Here is a 20216-nt window from a genome sequence, read left to right as displayed (position 1 = left end):
AAGAAAGAAAGAAAGAAAGAAAGAAAGAAAAGAAAGAAAGGAAAGAGACAAGCGGCCACACGCAAGTCCTGCGCCCAGCACGGGAGTCACTAAGTCTTCCAGCTCCAGTGCAGGCAATACTCTGTCCCTCCCTACACAGTCATCTAGGGAGAATTCTGTCAGATTGGAAGAACTTTGGTTATCCATCCATGACCAAGAAAAAAAAAATCTTCTATTGCAACACAGCTTGGCCAATGTTTGTTTGGGGGTCTGAGAAACGGTGGCCAGTTTTTGGATCTTTGCAATTTCATACCATTTATCCATTAAAACTGTTCTGCCAGAGGCCAGGTAAAGGGGGCAGAATACCTTACATGCAGACATGTATGTGGCTGCATAACGAGGATGCTGAAGAAAAGGGAAGTGAGCTCATGGTGTGAGGCACTGCTAAGGTCTGTCCTGCTCCCCAGGGAAGGAGGAGAAAACCTCCAAGCCTGACAGTGAGTGCCCTAAACCCCATAGTGTCTCCTGCCCCAGCTCAGAAAAGAGAGGGAATGTGACTCCCAGACTACAGGGAAGCACCAGGGCTACCGTCTTCCTCTCAGACTAGGCAAGGTACTAATTTTGGCCAAGGAGTCAACGGAGTCCAGAGCAGGGCGCTGCATAATGTTCCCACGATGACAACATCCATCAGCAAGTAGCTCCAGCCCGAAATGATTGGGCCTGTAATCCCTGCTCCACCTCAGACTTGTTACATTGGAAGAACTCTAACCCTCCCTATAGACAGGGAGGATCCCCGAAAGATGGCTGAATTATTGACCGCTGTTTGCTGCGCACCGTCTCACCTGGGCAGACGTGCAGGCTCTCTGGGACAATGTGCTCACTGCAGATGAGCCACAGCTGGTTCTAAATGAAGTAAAGGAAGAGGCACAGCACTTTCATGATGAAAATCCAGACAACACTCCAGATCCTGACTGGAGCAGTTCCCCGCACGGACCCAAACTGGATGTTGTAGAGGACACACATCCCACTGTAGCTCACCTGTATACTATGTCTGTTTCTCTTCCTGGAGATCATAAATGGTTTGCAGTATTGGATTTAAAAGAAGCTCTCTGTTGCATACCCACAGACACAGAAAGCTAACTGTTGTTCACCTTTGAATAGATAGGTCCTAAAGCCACACACAATTTCAGTATCATTGGACTGTGCTTCCACCAGGATTTCAAAGCTCTCCAACTATATTTGGAGTAGCCTTGGCTCAAGATTTGAGGCGCTTACAATTGAAAAACTGGGTATAGTTATAATACGTGGATGATTTACTAATATCTAGCCCCTCTGAATGGGACTATCAGAATAACACCATTAAAACCCTAAACCATCTAGCAACCTATGGATCTAAGGTTTCGAGTAAAAAGGCTCAAATATGCCAACAAACTGTGGAATATTTAGGTTTTCTTTTATAGAAGGGAAACAGAGCCCTAACAGTGGAAGGGTGAAATGCAACCTCTTCCATCTCAGCCACAGCTACCCGAAGGCAGCTAAGAGGATTTCTAGGCGTAACAGGGTTTTGTTAATCTGGATTCCTAACTAGGAACTACTGATGAAGCCGCTAGACAAACTGTTGAAGGAGCTAACAATGGCCCCTTCTCCTGTGAACAAAACACCAGCACGCATGTGAATAACTGAAACCTAAGTTAACCTCTGCCCTAGTCCTCGGGCTCCCAAATTCTCACAAGCCCTTTCACGAGCCTGAGAGACTGGGTCTAACAGTAGGGGTCCTTACACAGAAATTAGGAAGAATATTGCAGCCAGTGGCTTACTGGACACTGTGGCCATAGACTGGCCCCTTGTGTAAGGGTGGTGGCTGCCACCTGCCTACTGTTAAAGGAAGCTGAAAAGTTGGTTTGGGGACAGCCCATCATGATCCACGAACCTCACCAGGTGCTGGTGTTACTAGAACAGAAGGACTGACAGCAGGCAGGCTGAGCAAATGCCAGGCCACACCTCCAGATGGCCCTACAGTAAAAGTGCAGACTGCTGGAGCCTTAAACCCAGAAACTGTACTTCCTGCTACTGAAGAGCACAAAGAACCTTCATTTAGAAGAAGAATCTCTAATGATTCTAAAGAATCATTTAGAAATTATCTACCAGGTGTCTTCCAGTTGCCCTAATTTAAAGGACATAGCCCTGCCACATTCAGACTGGACATTGTTCATGGATGGGAGCAGCCTGGTAACCAACAGAAAAAGAAATGCTGCATATGCCTTGGTAACTGTTTCCAAGGTAACAGAAGCAGGGACTTTACTAACGGGAACCTCTGCACAGGAGGCAGAACTGATTGCCCTTATGAGAACCCTGCGGTTGTCCCAAGTACACAGGACACTCAGAATAAATTGGGAGTCACACTCAGCATGGAGACCACAATCCTCTGGACCGATGGAAAGGAAAAATCAAATCCTAAAAACAGTTCTTACCAAACGGTGTCAGGAAACTCAACTGAAATGGATTTAGGGCTTTGGCCTTACACTGCTCTGGGTAAGAGTGACCCCCAGAAGTGGGATCAGGTTAAGTCCCTATGAAATTATATAGGGGAGACCCTTGGCTGCTAATCTGTCTCAGGTTACTGGGGTGCCCCTTGGTAGAAAGCCAACTATTAAACTTACTCAGGTGGGACAAATTCTTCACGTTTTGCGTAAGCTTGCTCTGAACAGGAGCCCTGTGAACTCGGCAGAACCAGTCGGCTTGTTCCAGCCTGGTGACCAAGTGCTGCTAAAAAATGGGCCCAACTCAGCAGCTGTCTGTCCCCTTTGTCAACACCAAGCTGTCACAACAACGGAAAGTTTCAGAAAATCTTGACATGTGATTCGTAAGCCCTTGTTCTTCTCCAAGGTTGCCCTGGTTATTCTAAAACTTTAGTATTTCCAGGTAAATTATAGACTCAGCAGGCGAATTTTGACATCCTCATCATTGTCATCATTGCTGATACCCTTTTGATCAGGATTGCATCAAGTCTCTACATCAGTTTAAAAGCATTAACTCTTCCAACAGATGCCTTTGTATGTCCTTCCTTACATAGATCTCCATTTTTTCCTCATGTATATTTTTATTTTTATTTCTTTGAAATGAAGTCTCACTCTGTCACCGAGGCTGGAGTGCAATGGTGCGATCTTGGCTCACTGCAACCTCTGCTTCCTGGGCTCAAGTGATTTTCGTGCCTCAGCTTCCCAAGTAGCTGGGATTACAGGCACCCACCACCATACCCGGCTAAGTTTTTGTATATTTAGTAGAGACAGGATTTCACCATGTTGACCAGGCTGGTCTTGAACTCCTGACCTCATGATCCACCCGCCTCAGCCTCCCAGAGTGCTGGGATTACAGGTGTGAGCCACCATGCCCAGCCTCATGTGTATTTTCTTGGTTTTCAGGGTAGAGGTCTTCTGCATCTCTCGTTAGGTTTCATTTTAAACATTATATTGGTTTTGATGATAATATAAATGATATTGTCTTTTACATTTCACTTTACCTTGTCAGTCTGTAGAATATATTTGATTTTTGTACCTTGACCTTCAGAACCCTGTTAAATTTATGTATATTTTGTTTGCAAATTCTTTTGGTTTCTCCCCATATGCAAATATATCATTTGCAAATAATGACATTTCATTTCCTTTCTAGTCATACCTTTTTCTTTTTTTTTTTTTTTTTTGAGACAGAGTCTTGCTCTGTCGCCCGGGCTGGAGTGCAGTGGCTGAATCTCAGCTCACTGCAACCTCCGCCTCACGGGTTTACGCCATTCTCCTGCCTCAGCCTCCCGAGTAGCTGGGACTACAGGCACCCGCCACCTCGCCTGGCTAGTTTTTTTTGTAGTTTTTTTGTTTTAGAGATGGGGTTTCACCATGTTAGCCAGGATGGTCTCGATCTCCTGACCTCGTGATCCGCCCGTCTCGGCCTCCCAAAGTGCTGGGATTACAGGCTTGAGCCGCCGTGCCCGGCCTAGTCATACCTTTTTCTTGCCATATTGCATTTATTTCTTTCCAACCTTTATATGTTTTATTTCTAATTCTAGATTAATTGCATGGTTGAGTATGGGACACATGTGATAAACATTCTACATTCACTTAAAGAAATGTGGATTCTCCAGGTGTTTGGTACAGCATTCCATGTATGTTCAGTATGTGAATATTTATAATCTTGTGTAAATTCAGGTATTCTATTTTTTTGTCTGCTTGTTCTATCGTTACTTAAAGATTCGTATTAAAATACCTGGCCAGGCGCAGTGGCTCGTGCCTGTAATCCCAGCACTTTGGGAGGCCGAGGCGGGCAGATCACCTGAAGTCAGGAATTCAAGACCAGCCTGACCAACATGGAGAAACCCCCATCTCTACTAGATATACAAAATTAGCTGGGCATGGTGGCACATGCCTGTGATCCCAGCTACTCAGGAGGCTGAGGCAGGAGAATCACTTGAACCTGGGAGGTGGAGGTTGCATTGAGCCAAGATAGCGCCATTGCACTCTAGTCTGGGCAACAAGAGCAAAACTCGATCTCAAAAACAAAATAAAACAAACACCAAACAAACAAACACCTAAGTGTGATTGTGGATTTGCCTTGATTTTCAGCTTTGTCATATTGTGCTTAAACGTTTTGAAGCTGTTATTAGATATGTACAAATGTAGGATTAAAATATTGTCCTATTGTGTTGACCCTTTTATCACTATAAATATCCTTTTATTTCAGCTGCATTTCCTGCCTAATACTATCAGTATGATGTATCTTTTCCCATTGTTTTCTTTCAGTGACTTTTTATTTTTATTTTTATTTTTTTGTAGAGACAGGGTCTTGCTTTGTTGCCCAGGCTTGTCTTGAACTCTTGGGCTCAAGAGATCCTCTGACCTCAGCCCCTCAAAGTGCTGGGATTACAGACATGAGCCACCATGTCTGGCCTGTGTCCTTCCTTTTAAAATAAGTGCTGTGACCAGTTTATTGTTATCTTTATTCAGCCTAAAACTTTCTGTCTTTAAATTAGAATAAGTTCATTTACCTTTAACGTAAGAACAAACATAGTTGGGTTAAAACATTTCATTTCACTGTATGCTTTTATTTTTTCCCAGCTTTTTTTTCTTTGTTTTCCTTTACTGTATTCTTTTGGATTTGTTAAATATTTCTCATATTTTCTTTTGTTATATTCTTAGATACATTTTACGTGATTCATCAGAGGTTATTTTAGACATAACGATATGCATCTTTGACTTATAGTCCATCTTAAGTTGGTTACTGTCTCATTATAGGGTCCAGCCCTACAGGACCTGTGGGTTTTTCTCCTCCTGTGTGGAGATGAGAGATCATAGAAATAAAGACACAAGACAAAGAGATAGAAGAAAAGACATTTGGGCCCCGGGGACCACTACCACCAAGGTTTGGAGACCGGTAGTGGCCCCGAATGCCTGGCTGTGCTCTCATTTATTGTATACAAGGCAAGAGGGCAGGATAAGGAGTGTGAGTTGTCTCCAATGATAGGTAAGGTCACATGAGTCACGTGTCCACTGGACGGGGGCCCTTCCCTATTTGGTAGTCAAGGCGGAGAGAGAGAAGGGAAAGTTTATGTCATTATTTCTTCTATGTATTTCTGGAGAGATCAAAGACTTTAATACTTTCACTAACTCTGCTACTGCTATCTAGAAGGCAGACCAGGTGTACAGGGCGGAAAATGAAAGTGGACCAGGAGCATGACCGCTGAAGCACAGCATCACAGGGCGATGTTGAGGCCTCTGGATGACTGTGGGCGGGCCTGACTGATGTCACAAGAGGTGGTGGGGCAGAGTCTTCTCTAACTCCCCTGGGGAAAGGGAGACTCCCTTTCCCAGTCTGCTAAGTAACAGGTGCCTTCCCAGGCACTGGCATTACCGCTAGACCAAGGAGCCCTCTAGTGGCCCTGTCTGGGCATGACAGAGGGCTCACACTTGTCTTCTGGTCACTTCTCCCCATGTCCCTTCATCTCCTATCTCTGTATGGCCTGGTTTTTCCTAGGTTATAATTGTAGAACAAAGATTATTATAATATTGGAAAAAAGAGTAATGCTACAAACTAATGATTGATAATATTCATATAGAGTCATATCTATAATCTATTTCTAGTATAACTATTCTTATTCTATATATTTTCTCTATTAGACTGGAACAGCTTGTGCCCTCGGTCTCTTGCCTTGGCACCTGGGTGGCTTGCCACCCACACTCATGAACAATTCAAGAACATTACACAGCATAACTTCATTTACCTACCTCTATTCCATTGTACTTTAATTTTTTTAATATTTGCTTGTGCCAGACACAGTGGCTCACACCTGTAATCCCAGTAGTTTGAGAAGCTGAGGTGGGAGGATCACTTGAGCTCAGGAGTTCAAGACAAGCCAGATATCGGGGAAACCCCCCCAATGTTTCAACATAGGCTCTTTCTATTTTCCGTGTCAGCTGGCTGAGAAATAAAGAGAACAAGTACAAAGAGAGGAATTGTACAGCTGGGCCGCCAGGGGTGACATCACATATCGGTAGGACCATGATGCCCACCTGAGCCTCAAACCAGCAAGGTTTTTATTAAGGATTTCAAAAGAGGAGGGGTGTAATAACAGAGAGTGGGTACAAAGATCACATGCTTCAAAGAGCAAAAAGCAGAACAAAGATCACATGCTTCTGAGGGAACAGGACAAACAGCAAAAGCAGAACTACTGATAAGGGTCTATGTTCAGTGGTGCACATATTGTCTTGATAAACATCTTAAACAACAGAAAACAGGGTTCAAGAACAGAGAACCAGTCTGATCACAAATTTACCAGGGCGGAGATTTTTCCCCACCCTAGTAAGCCTGAGGGCACTGCAGGAGACCAGGGTGTATCTCAGTCCTTATCCAACCACATAAGATAGACACTCCCAGAGTGGCTGTTTATAGACCTCTCCCCAGGAATGCATTCATTTCCCAGGGTATTAATATTAATATTCTTTGCTAGGAAAAGAATTTAGCGATCTCTCTCCTACTTGCACGTCCGTTTATAGGCTCTCTGCAAGAAGAAAAATATGGCTCTTTCTGCCCAACCCCGCAGGCAGTCAGATCTTACAGTTGTCTTCCCTTGTTGCCTAAAAATCGCTGTTATTCTGTTCTTTTTCAAGGTGCACTGATTTCATATTGTTCACACATACATGTTTTATAATCAATTTATACAGTTAACATAATTGCCACAGTGATCCTGAGGTGACATACATCCTCAACTTACAACGATAACAGAATTAAGAGATTAAAGACAGGCATAAGAAATTATAAAAGTATTATTTGGGAACTGATAAATATCCATAAAATCTTCACAATTTATGTTCCTCTGCCGCAGCTCCAGTCGGTCCCTCTGTTCGGGGTCCCTGACTTCCTGCAACACCAGGCAACATATCATGATTCCATTTCTACAAAAAAAATTTTTAAATTAGCTGGGTGTGGTCATGTGTGCCTATAGTCCCATGTATATTTACTTGTATATATGTTATAAACCTACAAGATGTTATTCTTATTTTACACCAATAATTACACCAATATTATTTTATGTTTATCCAAGTAGTTATTATTTCTGCTTCTCTTGCCTTCTTAGAATTTCGTACTCTGATTTGGGATTGTTATAAGTTAGCTTGAAGAATGGTGCTGGGACAATTGAATATTTGTCTTAAAAAAAAAAAAAACTCTTCAGTAAATCATGACCCCAAGCCTCACAGCCTACCCAAAACCATCCTAGCCCTGAATGTAGGACTTAAAAACAATAAAACATTTAGACATCAACAAATGGGAATATTCTAAGAAATCTTTGTCTACTCCACAAAAGCACTAACTATCAGAGTAAACATGCATGAATTTGACCACATTAGTATTGAGAATTTCTGTTCATAAGAAGACGTGGCCGCATGTGGTGGCTCACGACTGTAATCCCCGCACTCTGGGAGGCAGAGGCAGGCAGATCACTTGAGCCCAGGAGTTTAAGGCCAGCCTGGCCAATCATCTCTATTTTATTTTTAAAAATATATCACAAGTAGGGTGGATATGCCTGTCTAATCATTCACCTGCCACCTCGCTGCCTGTCCTTTCTGAGGTGGCCTTAACCTGGTCACTCCCTGTCCCAGCCCCTTGTTTGTGCATCCTGAGAACCCTCATCACTATCTGAAATGCTCTATTTGTTTGTAATTGAATACAGTTAAATTAATTGCACTGACATTAATGACCTTGCTTCCACTTTCTTTCTTCTCAATTTGACTCAGTATGTGGGCTGCCAAGATTTGAGAGTGATGCAGAGGGAGGGAGGGTCGGACAGAGGCGACGCTGAGACCACCCTCACCATGGGCCGTATCCCTCTAGAGCTGCTGAGACCACCCGCGCCGTGGGCCACATCCCTCTGGTTGTGCGTGGGCTGGTTGAAATCTCTCATATGGCACCTGACACAGGCCACCAATCAGGCCAGCTGCAAGAACTGGAAAATCTCACCCAGTCTAACTGGCTGTTGGATGGTTTTTCAAGGACACTTCGACAGGCAGAAGCCCTAGATAGAGCTCATCAGATCGACACAGCGATTAACCTGAATGTGCCCTTTGAGGTCATCAAACAACGCCTTACTGCTTGCTGGATTCATCCTGCCAGCAGCTGAGTCTACAACATTGAATCAACCCTCCCAAAACCGTGGGCATTGATGATCTGACTGGGGACCCTCTCATTCAGCATGAGGATGATAAACCAGAGATGGTTATCAAGAGACTAAAGGCAGCCAGGCACAGTGGTTCACGCCTGTATTCCCAGCATTTTGGGAGGCTGAGGCAGGCAGATCACAAGGTCAGGAGTTCTAAACCAGGCTGGCCAATAAGGTGAAACCCCATCTCTACTAAAAATACAAAAATTAGCCGGGCGTGGTGGTGGGCACCTGTAGTCCCAGCTACTCAGGAGGCTGAGCAGGAGAATCGCTTGAACCTGGGAGGTGGAGATTGCAGTGAGCCAAGATGGCTCCACCGCACTCCAGTCTGTACAACAGAGCAAGACTCTGGCTCAAAAATAAATAAATAAATAAATAAATAAATAAATAAATAAATAAATAAATAAAGAGACTAAAGGCTTATGAAGCCAAACAAAGCCACTCCTGGAATATCACCAGAGAAAAGGGGGTGTTGGAAACATTCTCCGGAACAGAAACCAACAAGATTTGGTCCTATATATATACTTTCCTACAAACTAAAGTTCCACAAACAAGCCAGAAAGCTTCAGTTACTTCATGAGGAGAAATATGTGTAACTATGAATAGTAAGATGGGCAAACCTTCTAGTCCCTGCATTTAGAAGCGCTTTTCCTAAGACTTCCAGTATGTATGAATTCTTTGAAAACTGTATGACTTTTATTTCTACTGATTTTATTCTGGATACTAAGGATGTGCCAAATGAGTCAGATACTAAGATTCATCCTTTGAAATCATGTAGTGTGTTTTATGCAGCTATCCTCAAAAACATCAGTGATGCTTGAACTTTTAAAACATCTGTTAGAGCAAAATTAAACGAGCATTTGGTAGTAATCTCACTTTGTGTTCAGTTAATACATGGTTGATAAAGTTTCCATATTTTTCTGGAAAAGTTAAAAAAAGTTACATGTCATTTAAGGAAAATATGTAATCAGAAATTTTTGCATAGATTGATTCCAAAGAGGGCATTTCTAGCATTGTGGAACATGGTGAGACATTATATAAATTCCAGAAAGAAAGCAACTGGATTTAGAGATTTATCATAAGACACAAATTCACTGCTGCCTTTACAGTAAGAAATGTATGTGCTAACCATACAGGCTGTATTTATTTTGTTGTTAAGCATACTTTCAGTTTGCTCAGAATTTTCAATTTGCTATAAACATGTATCAATTAGCATATAGAAAAATATTACTTTAAGATGACTTGTTTCCTTTGAAAGTACATATATACTCAGGGCTATGATTTATGTCAGAAACTGACATTATAAGTCCTTGGACGAGCACCAAAGTTGAACGAATTTTCAACAAAATGTAATTAAAGTCTGTATGTTTTCAGATATGACTCAGGTTAAGAAATGTGTTTTAGGATCTACTTGATGGTTTCTCTTTTTGATCCAAATGTATGATCTGCCCTGATAAATAACAAGTCATAGCGCCACCCCGCGGCCAAAAAAAGAAAAGAAAACAGAGAAGACCCGTGGCACTGTGTAAATAAAGCAAGCACACTTTGTGGTGAGTAAATAGATGAGGCATGCCTCGCATAAACAGCCATCAATCATAATTAGTAAACGGGTGTGCCAATAAAGAGAATTTACGTGACAGGTTAACAAGGACCAGGAAAGTGAGTGAGTTTCCTGAAGCAGTTCTTGGTTCCTGATCAGAGAGCTCGATACTGTTAGCACTCATTGCCGCCTTATTGTAAGGAGAAAGAACTCTACTGGCGTCATCTGAGCAGCCATTTACAAATCGGAATCTAAAGTGATTCCTGAGTGGGCAGCAAGGACGGTTGCTGACGTGCTGTGTGGTCTGGTAGAAGTGGGGCAGTATGAGAGGTGGAGGAAATACCCGATGGCGTCTTCCACGGTATATTTACTCTTCCTTTGCTAGGTGCCAAGTCAAACGAAACAAGCCCTCGTACAAGCTGTTATTAATTGCCTTTAAAAATCTGTTCCATTGTTTTCCAGGTACTTAAAATACCAGTGCCAGGAAGTAGTTCTTATGTATTTTGGGGGGAAAATTTCATTTTCCTTTTCTTCTGATATTTAAAAAATTCATCTATCTTTCAAGATGAACCAAAGTTTCTTAAAATAATTATAGCAAACACTTCATTCTTCATAAAACTTTCTATAATGCCTTATTTGAATGTTAATCGTATGTGCTTTCTAAAATGTTGTGAACTACCAAACTTATGGATTATTGCTAGGCTATCAGGCATACATTAGTCTTTATCAGAATAAAATGAAATTTAATAACTGTGGCTATTACTTTGTCCTTGGTCCTTCCCAGGGCCTGCTCCACCCCACCTTCCTTCCTGCTGCCTGATGTCTCAATGGCTTCTGAATGACTGTGTTCTAATAAAAGATCTTAAAACAGAAAAGCAGCAACAACAACAACAACAAAACAAAGTTGGACTAAAAGTTAAGGCTAAACGTATGATAATAATCCGCACTATTAAAGGGAGTAGGGCAGACAACAGCCATTGCTTCCAAGTTCCCACGGAAGGCCTGAAGATTCAATTTTGTCTGCCTGGGTAACAATGTTTTTAATACGTTCTAGGACCACACTGGGCTGACTGATGTAGCCACAGCATTCTCCTTTTAGATACAGGCATGTTCCTCCTTGTCCAGCATGAGAAGATTGAAGGTCCCTCGGTTTTGCAGGACTACAGCAGCCAGGGAGTCCAGCTGCTATTGAAGACTCGTGAGGCCCTCTGCCGTTTGCTGGAGGGCCATTCAGTCTCCCAAGACAGTTTATGCTGGATTCCCAAGGCTCTGTCTCCCATAGCTGTCCCTGCTAATCCCAATAGAGAGGATAACACTAAACCCAAGGGAATAAGGGGTCCTGCTCAGCGGCGGCTCGCACAATGTTGGTATATGGGAAAAGGGAGAGACACAGTAGCCCATGCGGGGTTAGATGGGGCGAGCTGTAAGTGATGGAACGCTGTCCCTTCCAGAGTGCAAGGAGTTGTAGATACACTGGAGATCCACAACCCCCCAAAACTCCATGTGCTACAAAAGTATTTTTCATTAAAGTGGTGAAAGCAGTGGAGGTTCTATAAAAGAGCGTTTTCTATTTTCTGGCCTATGAGTGAAAGGTTTTGTGCAGCTATGTTGGCAGTGCTCACTGGGTCCATCAGGGGACAGTGGAGTTGGATGGTGGTATTAACAAGTTCTTTAAATAGGGTTCCCCTCTTAGGGTCCTACCACAGGTGTAGTTATCTTTTTTTTTTTTTTTTTTTTTTGAGACAGAGTCTTGCTCTGTTGTCCAGGCTGGAATGCAGTGGCACGATCTCAGCTCACTTCAAGCTCCGCCTCGTGGGTTCACGCCATTCTCCTGCCTCAGCCTCCCAAGTAGCTGGGATTACAGGGTTTCACCGTGTTAGCCAGGATGGTCTCAATCTCCTGACCTTGTGATCTGCCTGCCTCGGCCTCCCAAAGTGCTGGGATTACAGGTGTGGGCCACTGCGCCCGGCCAGGTGTAGTTATCTTTAACAGGAAATGTTGACAGTCCCCAGAGGATACATTGAGATGGAGTGATTAAAGGCTTCCCATGTGAAGGCAGCCCCAGCAGAAACCCCGTCCTAGCTTTGTTGACAGGAAGTAGAGACCATGCCAGTCAGGGAACAGGATAGAGCAGGAAATTGATTGCATGGGCGAGTTGTCCATTTATCAGTATAGTTCCTGCAGACGTGTGGACTAGATAGTGACCCAGTGACAAAGGTTCATCTACACTGACTCTCTTGGAGTTTTCCTGCAAATGTGTTGGAACTGGCGTGATTGCTGTAAAGGCAGAAGGGGAAATACTCCAGATAAAAGATACGCTAAGAAAGCATTTCTCCTTTTGGGACATTTGAACTACTGTTGATCGTTAAGAGGGGGAACTTAAGGAAACCATGACCCCATCCAATAATATCCCTTTGTATTGACTGTTGGGACAGCTATCCCCATCCTGCCGGCCAGTGAGTTTGCTCCTGGAGGTGTGCTGGGAGGCCAGAGTCTTCCATGGGCACAGGTCTGGCATATTCCCCGCGTTTGGTAGTCATGGAAAGCCAGCCAGGCTGAGTTATGTTTCATAGACTAACAGTATGGTTAACTGCTTCCCTAGCACACAGACCAGCATCTCTAAAAGCGCTTAGAGCACAGCAGGCGAGCACCAGAAAAGGAAGATGTTACTTGTCTTCCAGATCAGCCCCATCTGGGGCTGTTTTCTTGAATAGAAACTTCAGAGCCTCTTTGAGCTCTTGGGTGTAATGAGCGGCTTCCTCTGGTTTCTGTAAAGGTTTATTGCAAAGTTTAATTCCGGTCATGCGGGCCCAGCTGGCGATTCCCTGCAGCTTTACAGCCACTGGGGGTGGTTCGCAGCACTTGGGAAGGTCCGTTCCATTTAGGAAGAAGTTGACCTGCTGGGGAGCCTTCCTTCTAGGTTTTCAACAGGACCCAGCCTCCAGGCAGCACTTCAGGCTTCTGCTTCACTTGGCCAGGCGAGGGCAGCACTGTGTTTCCATATTCCTGGATGGCCAGCCGCACCTGGCCTAGATTTCGAATATATGTTATAATAGACTGAGTTTCAGGTTTGATTAATGGGTCTAAGGTGAGGGAGGGTCTCCCATAAGTCATTTAAAAAAGACTAAGTTTCCTCTTCCCTTCGGGGACCGTTTGTATTCTCATGAACACTGTAGACAACAGAGTATAGCCGGATCCAGAAGTTTCCTGGTGTAATTTTTCCAGGGTTTGCTTTAAAGTGTGACTGGTCCTTTCAACCTTGCCGGAGGATTGCGGCCTCCATGAGGATTGGAGATGATACTTAATTCCCAAAGCTCGAGCTCCCTGCTGGGTTCTAGTTGCAAGGAGTGGGAGAGGCCAAAACACGCCTTGGCCACTTCTGTAACTTTGTCTGTTCTTGGGGGAGAGCTTCCACCCATCCGGTAAAGGTATTTAAAGCCTCGAAAGGAAGGCGTGTGGGTGCGGTCAATCTGCCAGTCCTCAACAGGACGGGTTGCTGGGTTCAGCGAGAGGCTGTCCTTGTTTGCCCCCAGGGTTATTTTGGGAGCAAAGTTCACAGGCCCAAGTGACTCTATTGTGGTTGCCAGGCCCTTGCCCTTAAAGAGATGGTCCACCCAGGTGGTCATGGTGTCCCGCCTCATATGGAGATAATCATGTAATTTTTTTTTTTTTTTCTTTAAGACAGAGTCTCATTCTGTCACCCAGGCTGGAGTGCAGTGGCTCAGTCTTGGCTCACTGCTACCTCTGCCTCCCAGGTTCAAGTGATTCTCCTGCCTCAGCCTCCCGAGTAGCTGGAATTACAGGTGGGTGCCACCACGCCCGGCTAATTTTTGTATTTTTAGTAGAGATGGGGTTTCTCCATGTAGGCCAGGGTAGTCTAGAATTTCTGACCTCAAGTGATCCACTCGCTTCGACCTCCCACAGTACTGGGATTACAGGCGTGAGCCACTGTGCCTAGCTGGGAATCATGTAAACTTTTAACCATTTTCTACTGGTCGGGCTGAGGGAGCAAGAGCTTTTGACCTATGAGCCACTAACCCTCAGGTGTTAGAGTCCGCTGACTTTCTTTAGCTCATGCTTGTTTTGATGTTTTACTTATTGTTATTTTTGAGTCAGAGTCTCGCTCTGTCACCCAGACTGGAGTGTGTGGTGCGATCTCGGGTCGATGCAACTTCTGTCTCCTGGGTTCAAGTGACTCTCCTGCCTCAGCCTCCCGAGTAGCTGGGATTACAGGTGCGTGCCATCACATCCCACTAATTTTTGTATTTTTAGTAGAGACAGGGTTTCACCATGTTGGCCAGGCTGGTCTCCAACTCCTGACCTCAGGTGATCTGCTTGCCTTGGCCTCCTAAGGTGCTGGGATTACAGGCATGAGCCACCATGCCCAGCTGCTTGTTCTTTTGTAGTTAAGATGGATTTACATCAAGAGAATGGGCACAGGGGAACAAGGCCAGCTGGCCCACTGCTCCCGGAGTTCCCTCTTAGCTTTCCTGTCAGCCCTTGCATTTCCCAATGTCACTGAGGAGTTTCCTCTTTGATGTCCCAGGCAGTGAAGGACTGCCACTTGCTCAGGCTCCTGCACAGCCTCTAAAACCTGCAGTGTTTCTTTTGCATGTTTAATGAGGGATTTCCTTGCATTTAGAAGACCCATTTTCCAAGTAGCTGTGTGTGCATGAGAGACAAGGAAGGTGCCCTTGGAGTTGGTGCACCTATAAAGTGCCTTTCCGTGACCCTGAGCCGGGCCCTGGCGAGGGGACTGGCTCTGCTTTTTGTGCCGAGGTGTTAGTGGCAGCATGGGCATCTGTTGTTTGGTGTAGACTCACCACAGCATGTCCTGCCCCTCTTTTTTTATTTTCCATGCAACTACTTCCATCAGTGAGCCATTCAGCACCAGGATTCCAGAGGGTGCACCCCTGAGGTCTATTCCACTGCAGAAGGCCTGGCCCATGTTTCAACCCCGGAACGAGTTAGGTTGTCCCAGGAACAGGCTGGCATGAGAGGCTGAATTGAGGGTACCACAGGTTTTTATAGTAACTTTGAGGGAGTCCAGGAGGGAGCCTGATCACAGCGAGTCTTCCTCCCAAGAGCCAACATGGCCCTTTATTTCTAAAACTCCCTGCACCTGGAGGGGAGAGAGGACCTCGAAGGTGTGTCTGAAAGTCAGGTTTTGGGGCCGGGCAAGGTGGCTCACTCCTATAATCCCAGCACTGTAGGAGGCCGAGACAGGTGGATCACTTGAGGTCAGGAGTTCGAGACCAGCTTGGCCAATGTGGTGAAACCCCACGTCTACTAAAAATACAAAAATTAGCCAGATGTGGTGGTGCACATGCCTATAATTCCAGCTACTCAGGAGGCTGAGGCAGGAGAATCGCTTGAACCCAGGAAGTGAAGGTTGCAGTGAGCTGAGATTGCACCACTGCACTCCAGCCTGGCGACAGAGCAAGACTCCGTCTCAAAAAAAAAAAAAAAAAAAAAAAAAAAAAGTCAGGTTTTGGGCTTCTTCTACTGGAGTGGCGATGGCTGTGACTGCCCTAAGGCAGCCAGGCCACCTTCAGGGCACAGAGTCCGGCTGCTTTGGAAAGGAGCCAACCAGACGAGGCGTTTCTCCCACAACTGAACGAGGTGTTCCTCCCACAACCAGACATGGTGTTTCTTTCAGTTTTGGGGGGACTCCTAGGGCTACTCTCCATTTCTCTGCTACAGAAGGTGAGTTTTTGTTTTTTTGCTTCCATTGGATTCGATCATTTATTGATGTGAGTCCATAAATTAGATCATTTATGGGACATGTGCCATAATGGTCCCCTCTCCATTCGGGACCTCCCATAAGGGGAGCAGTTTCTCTGGCCCTGGATGGTGTGATGTCCCAGTGCGAGTACCTCCAGCTGGGCAAGTCCCTATTGTACCTGCAAAGGAGGAGCATAAGGAGGGGGTGAAATAGGAGTAGATTCCACAGGAGACTCTGATAGTGCAGGGGATGCTGGGGAGTCAGAAGGAGGTAAGGAGCCCTGAGAACCCCTATCTGGACTTGGAGTTGGGCCATGGGGCCTGGGGACCCTGCCCTTTAATAAAAGAGGGTCTTCGCATGGGTCTGGGGGGCTTTCTGGCTTACTGGATTTTAGCCTGCAGCTTCTGCGTAGAGCCGGGTTCTGTTGTAAGGCCACACATGCTTGCTTATAGGGTACTTAGGACCATTGTCCCTGATTCCTACGGAAAGACAGAGCTGCAGGATGTCGATGAAGCTCATGGTTTGGTTCCACTCTCTGACCACTTTTCATTGTCAGCGAACTTGTACCCAGGCCAAACAGTGTAACATAAGATGTCTTTTCCTTTTTAGCTCATCTACCCGAAAGATGTTCCAATTTTTAAAGATATGTCCCGGGGCGGTCAGCGAGAGTAAAGGAAGTGATTCCCATGGTGCCAAGATAATCCTGCAATGAAAAAAACAGATACCAAAGTCCAGGAGGTCACAGGTGTCCCTGAGCCAAGCTGGACCATGACAGGGTCTGGGACATCCCCTTGAATCCTCATGAAACCAGGGCCCTAGGAGGTCACGGGCATTTGGCATGCACCGTCCTGGGTCTCACGGGCGCTGGAAGTCTCCAGGCCCGACTGAGGTGGCCCCCCCTGCTGGCTGGGAGGCCCGACATCTCGCCAGCAAGCCTTTCCCTGCCTCACTGGTTGGCCATTGGTGATGTCCAATTACAATGCCTGGAATGTCTGATGCAATCCCCGCCGGCCTGGCATCTACATGACTAAGCATCTTTTGTTCAGCAAGGAAAGCCAGTTGAAGGACCATCTGAAGGAGCTGGAAAATGCATAAGGTCTGGAGGGACAGGGCACTCTTAATGTGTCCCTCAAAACAGACTTTGGCCAGGCGCGGTGGCTCATGCCTGTAATCCCAACACTTTGGGAGGCCAAGGTGGATGGATCACTTGAGGTCAGCAGTTCAAGACCAGCCTGGCCAACATGGTGAAACCCATCTCTACTAAAAGTATAAAAAATTAGCTGGGCGTGGTGGCAGACCCCTGTAGTCCCAGCAACCCGGGAGGCTGAGGCAGGAGAGTTGCTTTAACCCAGGAGGCAGAGGTTGCCGTGAGCCGAGATGGTGTCATTGCACTCCAGCCTGGGCAAAAGAGACTCCGTCAAAAAAAAAAAAAAAGAAAAAAAGAAAATTTTGTAAAACAGAAAACGCGATCAGACAATAAATCATAATGGCCACGAGGCGGCGGCCGAGTGCTACCAGAGGGACAGCAAACAGCTGGGTCTGAAATGAGGCCAGAAAGGTGTGAAATGAAGCAGCACAACAGCCCAAATACTGAATGTTGAGAGCAACCCACGTGGTTAGGATAATGATGAGTGGTGCAGAGGCAGCCAGAGGGCAGCAGCACGTATACCCACAGACAGGGTACAGGCAACTTAGAAACCTTTCCCGGCGCTTGACTGAAACAGCCCTGGGAAAAGCAGCAGTAGCCAACCAGGCAGCCTGGCACTGCCACGGTACCCGCTGCGGGGAAGGGAAACTGGAGTGAATGACACGGACAAACCTCCATCCGAGTCACGGCACCAGAAACGCTGACGGCTCCTGGGAGGCCTCCATTCTTGTCTTCTTAGTTTGAAAGAATTTAAACAAGAGACACACAGCCAAGGAGAAGCAGCACAGAGCAATGTATTGCAAAGGAGAAAGAATATTTTGAAAGTGCGACGCAGGAGACAGGACGCCCTGAGAGAGAGGATTCAGGGCCATCTGCTCGTAAGGGCAAGACAGCAGAGACTGGCATCAGGAAGGCTCCTCCGTGGGAGTCTTCCATGATTACTCACAGCGGGTGGGCAGAGGCGTTGCTAGGAAACATGTTGGGGGGAGGTCCTCTGGGTGCACATGCGCAGTACCTGCACCTGCTTGTTCAGAAGTTGCGTGTCTCATTAGCATCTTAAATCTCCACCCAGGGGTGTGTTTTCTATTATAATGAGCAAAGGGTCAGTCTGAAGACAGGGAAAGTCAAATATGCATGCTCTCTAGTTGGGGAGGGGGGATTTCTCTCCTGGAGCTAGCTTTGCTTGGAGGAGCTGGACCACAGTGCAAATGCAAAGGCTTACTGTGTTGACTGTACAGTGGTCATGGTGGCTGCATCCTAAGGATATGGTCACTTCCTTGACTACCTATCCTGGCTCATAAGCAGAAGTCAAGCCCCTGGGCCGGGCACCATGCCTCACACCTGTAATCCCAGCACTTTGGGAAGCCGAGGCAGGCGGATAACAAGGTCAGGAGTTTGAGACCAGCCTGGCCAACATGGTGAAACCCCATCTCTACTAAAAATATGAAAAAAAAAAAAAAAAAAACTGGGTGCGCTGGCAGGCGCCTGTAATCCCAGCTATTCCGGAGGCTGAGGCAGGAGAATCACTTGAACCCGGGAGGCAGAGATTGCAGTGAGCTGAGATGGTGCCATTGCACTCTAGCCTGGGTGACAGAGCAAGACTCCATCTAAAAAAAATATATATATATATATTCAAGCCCCTACCATAATGCTAACCTTGTGGTCTTTCATTAGTTTTACAAAGGCGGCTTTGGTCTCAAGGAGTGGAGTAGTTTTGGGAAGAGACTATTATCGTCCTTACTTTATTTTTTATTTGTATTTATTTATTTTTGTTTTGAGATGGAGTTTCACTCTTGTACTCAGGCTGGAGTACAATGGCACAATCTCGGCTCACTGCAACCTCCGCATCTCAGGTTCAAGTGATTCTCCTGCCTCAGCTTCCTGAGTAGCTGGGATTACAGGTGCCCGCCACCACGTCAGCTAATTTTTAATTTTTTTAGTAGAGACAGAGTTTTGTCATGTTGGTCAGGCTGGTCTTGAACTCCTGACTTCGGGTGATTCACCTGCCTCGGTCTTTCAAAGGTATTACAGGTGTGAGCCATCATGCCTGGCCCATCCTTACTTTAAACTATGAACTAAATTCCTCCCATAGTTAGCTTGGCCTATGCCACCTGAGCAAAGGCAGGTTAGCTTGTGAGATTAGAAGCAAGCTGGAGTCAGTTATGTTAGATTCTTCTCTTTTTTTTGAGCAGGAGTCTCACTCTGTTACCCAAGCTGGAGTGCAGTGGCGCAATCTCGGCTCACTGCAAGCTCTGCTTCCCAGGTTCACGCCATTCTCCTGCCTCAGCCTCCCGAGTAGCTGGGACTACAGGTGCCTGCCACCACGTCCCACTAATTTTTTTTTTGTAGTTTTATTAGAGATGGGGTTTCACTGTGTTAGCCAGGATGGTCTCGATCTCCTGACTTTGTGATCCACTCGCCTCGGCCTCCCAAGTGCTGGGATTACAGGCATGAGCCGCCACGCCTGGCCTCCTCTCATTGTTATAATCTTGCTAAAGTGGTTTTACTCCTGGCCTCAAGCTGTCTTCCTGCCTCAGCCTCCCAAAGTGATGAGATTACCGATGTGAGCCACCAGGCCCACCTACTGCCAATTCTAGTGTAAAGAGTAAATTGGGCTGGCCGTGGTGGCTCACACATGTAATCCCAGCACTTTGGGAGGCCAAGATGAGCGGATCACTTGAGGTTAGGCTGGCTTAGAATGGTCTGGGTGAATGAATACCTGTCTCAGCCTGGAGTCGGGGCTAGATTCAGAACAGCCTGGGTGGACGGCCGTCTCAGCCTGCAGTCAGAGCTGGGCTCAGAACCGTCTGGGTGAATGAACGCCTGTCTCAGCCTGGAGTCAGGGCTGGGCTCAGAACGGTCTGGGCAGACGGCCCTCTCAGCCTGGGGTCAGGGCTGGGCTCAGAATGGTCTGGGCTGATGGCCCTCTCAGCCTGGGGTCAGGGCTGGGCTCAGGGCTGGGCTCAGAACAGTCTGGGTGGACAGCAGTCTTAGCCTGGAGTCAGGGCTGGGCTCAGACAACCAGCAGAGGCTTTGCCCTGCCATGCCAGGAGCCACATCTCATGACCAGGTCCTGGCCTTCCACACTGGCCAGACGCCTCCATCCGAGACGTCCTGGTCCCTC

General features: G+C 46.2%; 1 long non-coding RNA gene across 1 annotated transcript in view; it reads right to left on the bottom strand.

The window, feature by feature from the left end:
- Positions 1 to 15684: 15684 nt before the first annotated feature.
- The window catches only part of LOC111553386, a 5950-nt gene continuing 1418 nt past the window's right edge, over positions 15685 to 20216 (bottom strand). The window contains exons 2-3 of the long non-coding RNA XR_002734931.3: positions 16330 to 16648; positions 15685 to 16123 (exon numbers count right to left, since the gene is read on the bottom strand). This is a non-coding gene — a long non-coding RNA (uncharacterized LOC111553386). The remainder of the gene's footprint in view (positions 16124 to 16329; positions 16649 to 20216) is intronic.

The sequence above is a fragment of the Piliocolobus tephrosceles genome, chromosome 7, assembly GCF_002776525.5.
Source record: "Piliocolobus tephrosceles isolate RC106 chromosome 7, ASM277652v3, whole genome shotgun sequence".
Lineage (NCBI taxonomy): Eukaryota > Metazoa > Chordata > Mammalia > Primates > Cercopithecidae > Piliocolobus > Piliocolobus tephrosceles.
The sequence above is the reverse complement of the archived record's forward strand: the minus strand, read 5'-3'. Positions and strand labels throughout refer to the sequence as shown.